General features: G+C 36.4%; 3 long non-coding RNA genes across 5 annotated transcripts; all 3 read left to right on the plus strand.

Moving 5' to 3' along the window:
* The first annotated feature begins 528 nt into the window (after window positions 1-528).
* LOC132642573 (uncharacterized) lies at window positions 529-2,708 on the plus strand. Its single transcript, XR_009583244.1, has 3 exons — window positions 529-743; window positions 1,257-2,173; window positions 2,328-2,708. It is a non-coding gene; the product is annotated as an uncharacterized LOC132642573 (long non-coding RNA).
* Window positions 2,709-5,407: 2,699 nt separating this feature from the next.
* Window positions 5,408-7,762, plus strand: LOC132642574 (uncharacterized). The gene is made up of 3 exons (XR_009583245.1): window positions 5,408-5,797; window positions 6,311-7,227; window positions 7,382-7,762. It is a non-coding gene; the product is annotated as an uncharacterized LOC132642574 (long non-coding RNA).
* Window positions 7,763-10,699: 2,937 nt separating this feature from the next.
* LOC132642576 (uncharacterized) lies at window positions 10,700-13,003 on the plus strand. Of its 3 annotated transcripts, none has more exons than XR_009583246.1 (4): window positions 10,700-10,853; window positions 11,367-11,412; window positions 12,177-12,287; window positions 12,438-13,003. It is a non-coding gene; the product is annotated as an uncharacterized LOC132642576 (long non-coding RNA). The 3 variants fall into 3 exon arrangements; XR_009583247.1 differs by having other exon boundaries at window positions 12,177-12,283; XR_009583248.1 differs by lacking the exon at window positions 12,177-12,287 and having other exon boundaries at window positions 12,438-13,001.
* The last annotated feature ends 254 nt before the right edge of the window (window positions 13,004-13,257 follow it).

A 13,257-nucleotide genomic window follows, 5' to 3' on the forward strand; every position in this document is an offset into this window, starting at 1 on the left:
AAAATAATATTTTATGTGTGGCAAATGAGGTTATGAACTAGTGTTACATCACATGGTCGTGGTAATAGGTATATATGTGTGTTAAAACTGGTCCGTGTTTAAGTGAATTGAAAAAAAAACTGTACTCGATATTAGGATGGAAAATTAGAATTTTACAAAATATATTTTCTTTGTGTCAACGTCCTAGCCTGTATGGGATACTAGTATACGTTCTATTTTTGTATGCTACCTATGATTTATTGATAATGTCATTGGAATTGTAGAAATTTGTTAATTAAGAAAATGTTTAATTTTCATAATACCAAAATATCTACTTTTATGGATAGTGATCAAGCATTTATAATTATTTTCTTTATAAAGGCTAGGTGTCAAAAGATGGACACTCCCACCGTATACAAGGATAAAGGGGAGAGGAACATGGCATTATTCCTTGTCTACCTTATTTGGGACAATATTTTTTATACTATATATATTTAATATGAAATGTTCAACTCATGCCACATAAGACGGGTACGTGTGGGCGCTTGGGAGCCTCACATATTAGTTATCAAATGATTCACTAAGTATCATTCATGATAGATGAACAAGAACAAAAAAAAAAAACGTTGAAGACAAAAAAAAAAAAAGCTCGGCCATGGAGCAATGTTAACCGAGAGGGAGATTGGAGAAAAAGAAAAATTTGAGGTGTGAAATTGTTGTAACATTCACGTGATTAGCAAGGTTAAGAAGCCAAGTTGATTAAGGTAATGTTTGATCACTTTTTATACACATTTTAGAGGCAATTTTAACATGTATAAGTTTATGGATATATGATGGAAATAAAAGTTGTGGATGTTGATGTTGAAAGATGAATTGAGCCGTGTAGGGGCTGCTCTAATTAGGCACGAAAAAATTATTTTAAGTTGCGTTATAATTGTTGTTATCATGGATTATATGACGAAAGGATTAGAAAGTTAAAGTTAAAAATTTTGTTGATATGAACATGTTGTTGTTCGTGTTGAGTTGGAGGAATTGAAAATATAATTGTATCCATATGTTGTTGCTGGTATTTCTATGTCAACAGGAGAGCAATTGGAAATTTTGGATAGGTGAAAATATAGGGGAAGTGCAGTCGGATTTTCGCTAAATATTAGATAATAGAAAATCTTAAACGAGAATATGTATAAGCTGGAATATAGGTTCGATAAGAAATAGGCTATGGATTTGTAAACTAGATAATATAGTTACTAACAATAACGTTACTCTTATATAAATAGGCTAAAAGAGCGACGAGACGAACGGGTTACGAATAGCTGCTAACAGGTATGTAAAGCCTAAATTTTTTTTTGGCATGACCTTTATGGAACGGATAAGTGACGTATATGTATGACTCTAAAGAAAATTCTATTCTTAGAGCCACTAGGATGGCCAATGTCTTTGACTTCCCTAAGTTATTCCATATGGTTTGATATCTATTTATGATGTCCGAAGAATCCTAGTTGGTATGTTTTCGAATGTTGTTCGAAAGATAATTGATATGCCGAAGGTCCTTGATATATATTTTGATACGTACATATGGTTCTAAAGCCTCTATTTGATTTGATCCATAACGATATTTGAAAGTTGCCTAATATGATTATTACTTGAATTTCCAAAAGAAAATGGCTTCTGAATCGCTTATAGAAGGTTCTGTACTTCAAAAGCTCATAACTTTCGTATACTAAATCGGATTGACCCGAAACTTGTTTCTGAGCCTTCAGATGTCGGTAAATATATTTGTCCATTGAGTCTTGGAATTTATTTATTTATATGCATATAGTTTCTCACTACTCTACTCGTGGATGCCTCAATGCTTCCTTCACTGAGCCCGGGCCAGGATATGTTATCACGCGTATTCCACTGCATTGTTCGCCGTGCCTCGATGTGAGGGGGCAGGTACACATGTACATGGGTTGTGGAGTATGCTGTGCCATGTACATATATTCTGATATGTGATGATGTGATACGATATGGCCATCTGATATGTTATGACATGTGCACATTCTGATATGATATGATATGTTACGGAGCTATTCCCTACTCTGGAGTATGCTGTGTTGTGGCGCCAGTGACGGGGTGGCGACCACGTTCTGTTCACCGAGTCCTAAAACGGGGCCGGATATGGCATATGATTGACATACATTATCTATGTTTTGTGAGTAAGCATTTTTGATATTCCGGTTATTACATTCAGTTTCTGTACTTCCTGTTCCGGTTATGATTCTGTTTATTATGCTTCCTGTTTTACATACTCAGTACATATTCCGTACTGACCCCCTTTCTTCGGGGGCTGCGTTTCATGCCCGCAGGTACAGACGTTCGTTCAGGTAACCCGCCAGTGTAGGGTACTTATTCTGCTGTTTGGAGTACTCCTTTTGATCCGGAGCTCATATTTTTGGTACCTATCTTTTGTGATACATGTTTCTGTATATCTGATGATTTGGGGTACGGCGGGGCCCTGTCCCGCCATATAATTCTGTCATGGTTTGTAGAGGCCTGTAGACATATATGTGGGTCATGGGTTATGTTTGTTCGAATATGTTTGTGATTTGTGCCTTAAGCGGTCCCGTTTGATATTATGGCTAAGACGGCCCATCTGTTTGTATATGTATGTATATCTGGGCGATGTGTATTCCGCCAGCCTACCGGATTTGATTTGATGTTTCTGTACGGGCAACCACTTAAGATGACATTTGTTCTCAGTATCTGATTAAAATAACGTATGTTAAGTTTGAATAAATCTTTGGTATGTCGATCTGGTACGAGATTCTGTTAGGGTGTCCAAATAGGGCGCTAGTCGCGGCCCACGGGGCTGGGTCGTGACAAAGTGGTATCATAGCGGTTTATCCTCGGAATGTCTATAGGCCGTGTCTAGTGGAGTCTTGTTTATCGGTGTGTTGTGCACCACATCTATAAACAGGGAGCTACAGGACATTTAGGATGTTACCTTTCTTTCATATCTCAGATCGTGCGATAGAGCCCAGCCATAGGAAATGAAATTCCTTTTACTAACCCTTGATTTCAGTTGAAGAACGGTATCGACAGAAGAAAGTGGCTGATGATATTGGAAGCTACACTGTACACAGGTAAGCAACAGTGCGAAAGGGACATGTTGGATAAGGTAAGAATATTGAGATATGATTGAAATATAAGGTTGAAGAATGAAAGATAAGGTAGATAGGAAGGTATAACAGGACGGATCGTTAAAGGTAAGCTGTGACACCTTTATACTTTACTTGAAATTGGGAGCCCTGTGTGGCTATGATATGATACGATATATGCGTATATATGTTGGCCCTGTGAGGCATTGTTGGTATTTCCTGCGTGCAGGTTTTGAGATAGTAAGAAATACAGAGGAAATTCTGCCAAAATTTTCCTAGAAATTAATTAAAATTGTGAGATAAATATTATTTGGCCAAATGCCCTGTAAGTTATCGATATGTGACAATGAGGTCCCATAATTTAAGACAGAAAAGTACGGCGATGATGATTGGAGATAATATTGGTGTGTGCATTAAGTGGCTATGGACTAATGTTACAACACATGATTATGATAATGAGTACACGAAGTGTGTTAGAAGTGATTCATTATTTAAGTAAATTAAGATCATGAGATTAATTATGTGTGTAACCGGTTAAATGGGGATGAGTAATTAATTACCAAATTATTATGGGAGACAAAGTGGATGAGTGTAAATCCACATGGCATCGTGATGTTTATATCAATATATAATTATTGTTAGGTGTTAATTTATTTAGTGGACACGTTTGGAAGAGAATGCTTGTTACCATGAAAGTGTCAATTATGTGGGCCCATTTAAATCTCTACATATATGATCTTACCATTTCATTGTTGATGGGACCAATATGGTCAGATTTTTCCCACAAATAATCCACAAATTCTCAAAGTGAAGGGGCAACCAGTAGAATAAAATGAATGGACCAGATACACCTCATATAGATATATTTTGGGGCTAGTCACGAAATTTTTTTAAAAGAGGAAATCGACACCTAGCTTATTGTTGTACACGTTTTAGTCTTAGGAAATGACACAACATTTCCCACTTGACTTCTATCCTTAATGGAGCCTTGACTGCTCGTTTGATCTTGGGAGTCAGAGAGGATATGTTTATATCCCCCATTACAGTAGCTTTGGAGGTTTAAGATGTTAGATAAGTATGAAATGGGAACTTATCTTTGCTATCTAAAGGTGAGGATGAAATGATACTTTCTTTAATATTTTATGGATTACTTTCGAAGTTCACTTGTGCTCATTTTGGAGAAGACAACAAGGCAAACTGATGCCTTTTAGTTGTGACGAGAATCTGGTATATATATATTCCCCTATGGGGTCACGAAATATAATGGAAGAGTTTAAGATATTTTGTCCAATAAAGTGGGTCAAGCATTAATATTAAAGATGCTGGGAATCAACCACTGCAACACCAAATTTGCAGAATTGGATTTTTCATGGTTTTACTTCCAAGAGTTTAAATTATTGGAGAATGCTTCGTACTCAAGTAAAGTGATGGAGAGTTCGGAAGAGTGCAACAAAAGCATGACTCATCATCTATGACTTTCTATTAAATCGTACGAGCATCTAAGCTTAAAGTATTGCAAGAGTTAGCCCTTTGAGTTGCCGAACAAATGACAGGTGGAGAATGGCATTAGTCTAAGTAAAGAAAGGCACAGCATGATAGATAAGTTCGAGTTACAATTGATTCGTTATAAGATCACCATAAATAGTATACTTATGCAAGACAAATTTAACATTCGAGGACGAATGTTCTAAAGGGGGGAAGGATGTTAGATCCCGTATTTCCATAGGTTTGAAAGTGTGCGAGTTAAATGATATTAGTAATGGACAAGAGGTTAACCCCCAAGCTTATAGGTGATTAAAGTGATGGTACGCATGTATCGTAAGGATTCGAAGTTAAACCACTTGAAGAAAATAAGTTTCGTCGAGGTTCAAAATTTATTTGAATGGAATGAAGTCCTAAAATTATTTAAGACAAAAAAATGAGACGACGATGATCGAAAATAATATTTTATGTGTGGCAAATGAGGTTATGAACTAGTGTCACATCAAATGGTCGTGGTAATAGGTATATATGTGTGTTAAAAGTGGTCCGTGTTTAAGTGAATTGAAAAAAAAACTGTACTCGATATTAGGATGGAAAATTAGAATTTTACAAAATATATTTTCTTTGTGTCAACGTCCTAGCCTGTATGGGATACTAGTATACGTTCTATTTTTGTATGCTACCTATGATTTATTGATAATGTCATTGGAATTGTAGAAATTTGTTAATTAAGAAAATGTTTAATTTTCATAATACCAAAATATCTACTTTTATGGATAGTGATCAAGCATTTATAATTATTTTCTTTATAAAGGCTAGGTGTCAAAAGATGGACACTCCCACCGTATACAAGGATAAAGGGGAGAGGAACATGGCATTATTCCTTGTCTACCTTATTTGGGACAATATTTTTTATACTATATATATTTAATATGAAATGTTCAACTCATGCCACATAAGACGGGTACGTGTGGGCGCTTGGGAGCCTCACATATTAGTTATCAAATGATTCACTAAGTATCATTCATGATAGATGAACAAGAACAAAAAAAAAAACGTTGAAGACAAAAAAAAAAAAAGCTCGGCCATGGAGCAATGTTAACCGAGAGGGAGATTGGAGAAAAAGAAAAATTTGAGGTGTGAAATTGTTGTAACATTCACGTGATTAGCAAGGTTAAGAAGCCAAGTTGATTAAGGTAATGTTTGATCACTTTTTATACACATTTTAGAGGCAATTTTAACATGTATAAGTTTATGGATATATGATGGAAATAAAAGTTGTGGATGTTGATGTTGAAAGATGAATTGAGCCGTGTAGGGGCTGCTCTAATTAGGCACGAAAAAATTATTTTAAGTTGCGTTATAATTGTTGTTATCATGGATTATATGACGAAAGGATTAGAAAGTTAAAGTTAAAAATTTTGTTGATATGAACATGTTGTTGTTCGTGTTGAGTTGGAGGAATTGAAAATATAATTGTATCCATATGTTGTTGCTGGTATTTCTATGTCAACAGGAGAGCAATTGGAAATTTTGGATAGGTGAAAATATAGGGGAAGTGCAGTCGGATTTTCGCTAAATATTAGATAATAGAAAATCTTAAACGAGAATATGTATAAGCTGGAATATAGGTTCGATAAGAAATAGGCTATGGATTTGTAAACTAGATAATATAGTTACTAACAATAACGTTACTCTTATATAAATAGGCTAAAAGAGCGACGAGACGAACGGGTTACGAATAGCTGCTAACAGGTATGTAAAGCCTAAATTTTTTTTTGGCATGACCTTTATGGAACGGATAAGTGACGTATATGTATGACTCTAAAGAAAATTCTATTCTTAGAGCCACTAGGATGGCCAATGTCTTTGACTTCCCTAAGTTATTCCATATGGTTTGATATCTATTTATGATGTCCGAAGAATCCTAGTTGGTATGTTTTCGAATGTTGTTCGAAAGATAATTGATATGCCGAAGGTCCTTGATATATATTTTGATACGTACATATGGTTCTAAAGCCTCTATTTGATTTGATCCATAACGATATTTGAAAGTTGCCTAATATGATTATTACTTGAATTTCCAAAAGAAAATGGCTTCTGAATCGCTTATAGAAGGTTCTGTACTTCAAAAGCTCATAACTTTCGTATACTAAATCGGATTGACCCGAAACTTGTTTCTGAGCCTTCAGATGTCGGTAAATATATTTGTCCATTGAGTCTTGGAATTTATTTATTTATATGCATATAGTTTCTCACTACTCTACTCGTGGATGCCTCAATGCTTCCTTCACTGAGCCCGGGCCAGGATATGTTATCACGCGTATTCCACTGCATTGTTCGCCGTGCCTCGATGTGAGGGGGCAGGTACACATGTACATGGGTTGTGGAGTATGCTGTGCCATGTACATATATTCTGATATGTGATGATGTGATATGATATGGCCATCTGATATGTTATGACATGTGCACATTCTGATATGATATGATATGTTACGGAGCTATTCCCTACTCTGGAGTATGCTGTGTTGTGGCGCCAGTGACGGGGTGGCGACCACGTTCTGTTCACCGAGTCCTAAAACGGGGCCGGATATGGCATATGATTGACATACATTATCTATGTTTTGTGAGTAAGCATTTTTGATATTCCGGTTATTACATTCAGTTTCTGTACTTCCTGTTCCGGTTATGATTCTGTTTATTATGCTTCCTGTTTTACATACTCAGTACATATTCCGTACTGACCCCCTTTCTTCGGGGGCTGCGTTTCATGCCCGCAGGTACAGACGTTCGTTCAGGTAACCCGCCAGTGTAGGGTACTTATTCTGCTGTTTGGAGTACTCCTTTTGATCCGGAGCTCATATTTTTGGTACCTATCTTTTGTGATACATGTTTCTGTATATCTGATGATTTGGGGTACGGCGGGGCCCTGTCCCGCCATATAATTCTGTCATGGTTTGTAGAGGCCTGTAGACATATATGTGGGTCATGGGTTATGTTTGTTCGAATATGTTTGTGATTTGTGCCTTAAGCGGTCCCGTTTGATATTATGGCTAAGACGGCCCATCTGTTTGTATATGTATGTATATCTGGGCGATGTGTATTCCGCCAGCCTACCGGATTTGATTTGATGTTTCTGTACGGGCAACCACTTAAGATGACATTTGTTCTCAGTATCTGATTAAAATAACGTATGTTAAGTTTGAATAAATCTTTGGTATGTCGATCTGGTACGAGATTCTGTTAGGGTGTCCAAATAGGGCGCTAGTCGCGGCCCACGGGGCTGGGTCGTGACAAAGTGGTATCATAGCGGTTTATCCTCGGAATGTCTATAGGCCGTGTCTAGTGGAGTCTTGTTTATCGGTGTGTTGTGCACCACATCTATAAACAGGGAGCTACAGGACATTTAGGATGTTACCTTTCTTTCATATCTCAGATCGTGCGATAGAGCCCAGCCATAGGAAATGAAATTCCTTTTACTAACCCTTGATTTCAGTTGAAGAACGGTATCGACAGAAGAAAGTGGCTGATGATATTGGAAGCTACACTGTACACAGGTAAGCAACAGTGCGAAAGGGACATGTTGGATAAGGTAAGAATATTGAGATATGATTGAAATATAAGGTTGAAGAATGAAAGATAAGGTAGATAGGAAGGTATAACAGGACGGATCGTTAAAGGTAAGCTGTGACACCTTTATACTTTACTTGAAATTGGGAGCCCTGTGTGGCTATGATATGATACGATATATGCGTATATATGTTGGCCCTGTGAGGCATTGTTGGTATTTCCTGCGTGCAGGTTTTGAGATAGTAAGAAATACAGAGGAAATTCTGCCAAAATTTTCCTAGAAATTAATTAAAATTGTGAGATAAATATTATTTGGCCAAATGCCCTGTAAGTTATCGATATGTGACAATGAGGTCCCATAATTTAAGACAGAAAAGTACGGCGATGATGATTGGAGATAATATTGGTGTGTGCATTAAGTGGCTATGGACTAATGTTACAACACATGATTATGATAATGAGTACACGAAGTGTGTTAGAAGTGATTCATTATTTAAGTAAATTAAGATCATGAGATTAATTATGTGTGTAACCGGTTAAATGGGGATGAGTAATTAATTACCAAATTATTATGGGAGACAAAGTGGATGAGTGTAAATCCACATGGCATCGTGATGTTTATATCAATATATAATTATTGTTAGGTGTTAATTTATTTAGTGGACACGTTTGGAAGAGAATGCTTGTTACCATGAAAGTGTCAATTATGTGGGCCCATTTAAATCTCTACATATATGATCTTACCATTTCATTGTTGATGGGACCAATATGGTCAGATTTTTCCCACAAATAATCCACAAATTCTCAAAGTGAAGGGGCAACCAGTAGAATAAAATGAATGGACCAGATACACCTCATATAGATATATTTTGGGGCTAGTCACGAAATTTTTTTAAAAGAGGAAATCGACACCTAGCTTATTGTTGTACACGTTTTAGTCTTAGGAAATGACACAACATTTCCCACTTGACTTCTATCCTTAATGGAGCCTTGACTGCTCGTTTGATCTTGGGAGTCAGAGAGGATATGTTTATATCCCCCATTACAGTAGCTTTGGAGGTTTAAGATGTTAGATAAGTATGAAATGGGAACTTATCTTTGCTATCTAAAGGTGAGGATGAAATGATACTTTCTTTAATATTTTATGGATTACTTTCGAAGTTCACTTGTGCTCATTTTGGAGAAGACAACAAGGCAAACTGATGCCTTTTAGTTGTGACGAGAATCTGGTATATATATATTCCCCTATGGGGTCACGAAATATAATGGAAGAGTTTAAGATATTTTGTCCAATAAAGTGGGTCAAGCATTAATATTAAAGATGCTGGGAATCAACCACTGCAACACCAAATTTGCAGAATTGGATTTTTCATGGTTTTACTTCCAAGAGTTTAAATTATTGGAGAATGCTTCGTACTCAAGTAAAGTGATGGAGAGTTCGGAAGAGTGCAACAAAAGCATGACTCATCATCTATGACTTTCTATTAAATCGTACGAGCATCTAAGCTTAAAGTATTGCAAGAGTTAGCCCTTTGAGTTGCCGAACAAATGACAGGTGGAGAATGGCATTAGTCTAAGTAAAGAAAGGCACAGCATGATAGATAAGTTCGAGTTACAATTGATTCGTTATAAGATCACCATAAATAGTATACTTATGCAAGACAAATTTAACATTCGAGGACGAATGTTCTAAAGGGGGGAAGGATGTTAGATCCCGTATTTCCATAGGTTTGAAAGTGTGCGAGTTAAATGATATTAGTAATGGACAAGAGGTTAACCCCCAAGCTTATAGGTGATTAAAGTGATGGTACGCATGTATCGTAAGGATTCGAAGTTAAACCACTTGAAGAAAATAAGTTTCGTCGAGGTTCAAAATTTATTTGAATGGAATGAAGTCCTAAAATTATTTAAGACAAAAAAATGAGACGACGATGATCGAAAATAATATTTTATGTGTGGCAAATGAGGTTATGAACTAGTGTCACATCAAATGGTCGTGGTAATAGGTATATATGTGTGTTAAAAGTGGTCCGTGTTTAAGTGAATTGAAAAAAAAACTGTACTCGATATTAGGATGGAAAATTAGAATTTTACAAAATATATTTTCTTTGTGTCAATGTCCTAGCCTGTATGGGATACTAGTATACGTTCTATTTTTGTATGCTACCTATGATTTATTGATAATGTCATTGGAATTGTAGAAATTTGTTAATTAAGAAAATGTTTAATTTTCATAATACCAAAATATCTACTTTTATGGATAGTGATCAAGCATTTATAATTATTTTCTTTATAAAGGCTAGGTGTCAAAAGATGGACACTCCCACCGTATACAAGGATAAGGGGGAGAGGAACATGGCATTATTCCTTGTCTACCTTATTTGGGACAACATTTTTTATACTATATTTATTTAATATGAAATGTTCAACTCATGCCACATAAGACGGGTACGTGTGGGGGCTTGGGAGCCTCACATATTAGTTATCAAATGATTCACTAAGTATCATTCATGATAGATGAACAAGAACAAAAAAAAAAAAACGTTGAAGACAAAAACAAAAAAAGCTCGGCCATGGAGCAATGTTAACCGAGAGGGAGATTGGAGAAAAAGAAAAATTTGAGGTGTGAAATTGTTGTAACATTCAAGTGATTAGCAAGGTTAAGAAGCCAAGTTGATTAAGGTAATGTTTGATCTCTTTTTATACACATTTTAGAGGCAATTTTAACATGTATAAGTTTATGGATATATGATGGAAATAAAAGTTGTGGATGTTGATGTTGAAAGATGAATTGAGCCGTCTAGGGGCTGCTCTAATTAGGCACGAAAAAATTATTTTAAGTTGCGTTATAATTGTTGTTATCATGGATTATATGACAAAAGGATTAGAAAGTTAAAGTTAAAAATTTTGTTGATATGAACATGTTGTTGTTCGTGTTGAGTTGGATGAATTGAAAATATAATTGTATCCATATGTTGTTGCTGGTATTTCTGTGTCAACAGGAGAGCAATTGGAAATTTTGGATAGGTGAAAATATAGGGGAAGTGCTGTCGGATTTTCGCTAAATATTAGATAATAGAAAATCTTAAACGAGAATATGTATAAGCTGGAATATAGGTTCGATAAGAAATAGGCTATGGATTTGTAAACTAGATAATATAGTTACTAACAATAACGTTACTTTTATATAAATAGGCTAAAAGAGCGACGAGACGAACGGGTTACGAATAGCCGCTAACAGGTATGTAAAGCCTAACTTTTGTTTTGGCATGACCTTTATGGAACGGATAAGTGACGTATATGTATGACTCTAAAGAAAATTCTATTCTTAGAGCCACTAGGATGGCCAATGTCTTTGACTTCCCTAAGTTATTCCATATGGTTTGATATCTATTTATGATGTTCGAAGAATCCTAGTTGGTATGTTTTCGAATGTTGTTCGAAAGATAATTGATATGCCTAAGGTCCTTGATATATATTTTGATACGTACATATGGTTCTAAAGCCTCTATTTGATTTGATCCATAACGATATTTGAAAGTTGCCTAATATGATTATTACTTGAATTTCCAAAAGAAAATGGCTTCTGAATCGCTTTTAGAAGGTTCTGTACTTCAAAAGCTCATAACTTTCGTATACTAAATCGGATTGACCCGAAACTTGTTTCTGAGCCTTCAGATGTCGGTAAATATATTTGTCCATTGAGTCTTGGAATTTATTTATTTATATGCATATAGTTTCTCACTACTCTACTCGTGGATGCCTCAATGCTTCCTTCACTGAGCCCGGGCCAGGATATGTTATCACGCGTATTCCACTGCATTGTTTGCCGTGCCTCGATGTGAGGGGGCAGGTACACATGTACATGGGTTGTGGAGTATGCTGTGCCATGTACATATATTCTGATATGTGATGATGTGATATGATATGGCCATCTGATATGTTATGACATTTGCACATTCTGATATGATATGATATGTTACGGAGCTATTCCCTACTCTGCAGTATGCTGTGTTGTGGCGCCAGTGACGGGGTGGCGACCACGTTCTGTTCACCGAGTCCTAAAACGGGGCCGGATATGGCATATGGTTGACATGCATTATCTATGTTTTGTGAGTAAGCATTTTTGATATTCCGGTTATTACATTCAGTTTCTGTACTTCCTGTTCCGGTTATGATTCTGTTTATTATGCTTCCTGTTTTACATACTCAGTACATATTCCGTACTGACCCCCTTTCTTCGGGGGCTGCGTTTCATGCCCGCAGGTACAGACGTTCGTTCAGGTAACCCGCCAGTGTAGGGTACTTATTCTGCTGTTTGGAGTACTCCTTTTGATCCGGAGCTCATATTTTTGGTACCTATCTTTTGTGATACATGTTTCTGTATATCTGATTATTTGGGGTACGGCGGGGCCCTGTCCCGCCATATAATTCTGTCATGGTTTGTAGAGGCCTGTAGACATATATGTGGGTCATGGGTTATGTTTGTTCGAATATGTTTGTGATTTGTGCCTTAAGCGGTCCCGTTTGCTATTATGGCCAAGACGGCCCATCTGTTTGTATATGTATGTATATCTGGGCGATGTGTATTCCGCCAGCCTACCGGATTTGATTTGATGTTTCTGTACGGGCAACCACTTAAGATGACATTTGTTCTCAGTATCTGATTAAAATAACGTATGTTAAGTTTGAATAAATCTTTGGTATGTCGATCTGGTACGAGATTCTGTTAGGGTGTCCAAATAGGGCGCTAGTCGCGGCCCACGGGGCTGGGTCGTGACAGGAAGAAAAGGAAGAAGTAGCTCAGAACAATGGAAAAGGCTGTAGTTGTAGCAGAGGTGCCTGGAACAAGTAAACAAGTGTTATATCCCGTACTTTTTGTGTATTCGAAAAAATTCGAAATAAATTTGGCTTGCAAGGAATAAGGCTACACTTTGATTTTATTGAATATGTATGTTGTTCATGAAAAATAATAACGCGGAAATATTGAGGGAGGCTAAGGGCAAAATTGGAAATTTGGAAAATGGTTTCACGAATTACAAAATTTTGCCACAAGTAAGTGGGCTTGGAAAATTAAAAAAAAAAA

The sequence above is a fragment of the Lycium barbarum genome, chromosome 5 (genome assembly GCF_019175385.1).
Source record: "Lycium barbarum isolate Lr01 chromosome 5, ASM1917538v2, whole genome shotgun sequence".
NCBI classification, from domain to species: domain Eukaryota; kingdom Viridiplantae; phylum Streptophyta; class Magnoliopsida; order Solanales; family Solanaceae; genus Lycium; species Lycium barbarum.